This window comes from Pinus tabuliformis, chromosome 1_1, assembly GCF_031772625.1.
Source record: "Pinus tabuliformis cultivar Carrire ecotype Pingquan chromosome 1_1, CPIR1, whole genome shotgun sequence".
Lineage (NCBI taxonomy): Eukaryota > Viridiplantae > Streptophyta > Pinopsida > Pinales > Pinaceae > Pinus > Pinus tabuliformis.
Window position 1 is genome coordinate 690,900,891 of NC_142297.1, and position 2,052 is coordinate 690,902,942.

Here is a 2,052-nt window from a genome sequence, read left to right on the forward strand (position 1 = left end):
GTTTCCAGATTAAATTCACCTAGTCGCCTTATTTATAACCTTAAGATTTATGTTTAACCCATTGCTTCCACCAAATGGGATATATATTATAACTTATTCTATAACTGTGGTTTAATATCCATAGAGATATTCTACTCTAAGGCTACCGTATAGCCCATTCAACACAAAATTGGGCCGTCATAATTTATTTTATTTATCACAGCGCACGGGCATTTGCATTTTATTTCGACTAGAAAACATTACATGGTCTTTTGGTATCATAAGAGATTAGATATTGTTGAAGATGCAAGTTACTTCGTTTTACTACTTATTGAGCATTCCTAATTACCAAAAACAAAACACAAAAGATTTCTTAAACAATTACATTTTACTAAACGCAAAAACATGAGACCTCCCATGGTGTTTCTGCGTCCAAAATAGACTAAACTAAAAGGAGGGAGTTGTTCAACAATCAAACATACCTTGTGATAAAAAGAAACAGTATTCTTAATTGGTAGGCACAGTTTTATAATTCATGGTGGTTGTCATATGTAGGTTAAGGTCAAACGCTGGCAGGTGTATCATACATTGAACTTAAAAGTAATGCATGATAAATCATACACCTCTTTATCAGCTAGTACAGGTCTGTAGTCTAAAATATCACCCTTGACCTCAAGTCAGAAAAAGTGCTGACAATAAGGTCGTTGCATTATTATTTACTACATTTTCGTAACTCTTATAATAAAAATGATAGTGCTACATCCTTCTCCAGAAAAGCCTGTTGCTGTGAAATTTTTGGAATAAGACAGAAATTATGTTAACCTCCACTAGAGAGAACCCAAGAGTATGTCAAGTATTCATAGTATTCCAGCAGAAATGGGAATTACGAAAATTTTGCATACCTTCAAATTTGACCCTAACATACACAGATTTGATAAACAACATGAAGAGAAGAGTTTCATTTTTTAAGGTGCCGTGGCTTCAATTTTCAGTGGGATTTTGACCTTCCAAAAAATAACTGCTTTCCTGGAAATAATTTTTTTTCCTAGTTACATTTATCCTATTCACAGAAGTGGTCACAATGGATGATGCTCTAACTCAAGTTATCCTACATGATCATGCTGATGCCAAATGCACAATTTCCTGGCAATATAGGCATTCTCCACAAATTATAAGCCCTTCAGTCAGACAGCCAATGTGAAACCTATGGATGCATGGAAGGCATATAATTTGTTCCCCAGGCAAAAGCTGTTCCAAACAAACAGTGCAACCCTCCAGATCTGATTCTACATTTTCATTTCCAGAATCTTTGACTTTGGTTGACCTTGGAATAAAAGCTTCTCTCTGCAAGCTGCAAATGGCCATCTTTGTAAGCGCTGGTGGCTCTGAGCCACTCCGCAATGAAAAGTCCTATTCCATGAATTCCTCAGACGCACTAATCCTGGAAGCCAGCAAGTTTCTTACATCAGCTGGCTGGCTTTCTGCATCAGTAAAATAGATCTGTTCATCAATTGCAGCATAGTTATCAACTCTTGTTTCAGCTGAGGGAATGCTTCTCATCCTGCTGACCTGCATAGTCATTATTTCCCATGTTAATAAAAAATTGTTACATTGATGAAATAGGCACTGCGCTGTATTGCCAGCACAAACAAGATAACTACATTCTATCAAACGGTTTAGCTGACCTGTTGCTCAAAAGTGATGATGCTCTAAATTTCAAATTAAGACGATCTCTGGCATGCATAATCTCTCCTGGTAAAATTTTGTATTTGATTGCTTACTCCGAAAATGTACTCAGAAGTCTGTGTGAGACACCATTTTTATGACTGGAAGCTTCTATGCTGGACTCATTATAAATCCTAGATTTGCTTGACCGTCCCTCACAAAGTGGCACTTAATGATCCCGCATATGAATTCAATTTAAATTCGAATCATCTATAAAAAATGGTCATGGTAAATGTCATGTTCAATTCTATTAGTTACGAATAGAATCATCAAGCTCCTCTGCTTGTTCATCAATTAAGAGATGGTTAAGTAAACAGGCACACTGTAATCATAAACACAAACATAGCA

General features: G+C 36.2%; 1 long non-coding RNA gene across 1 annotated transcript; it reads right to left on the reverse strand.

Annotated features, from left to right (window-relative positions):
- Nucleotides 1-529: 529 nt before the first annotated feature.
- On the reverse strand, nt 530-1,852 carry LOC149215297 (uncharacterized). The gene is made up of 2 exons (XR_016250470.1): nt 1,665-1,852; nt 530-1,548 (listed from the first exon to the last, which is right to left on the reverse strand). It is a non-coding gene; the product is annotated as an uncharacterized LOC149215297 (long non-coding RNA).
- Between the last annotated feature and the right edge of the window lie 200 nt (nt 1,853-2,052).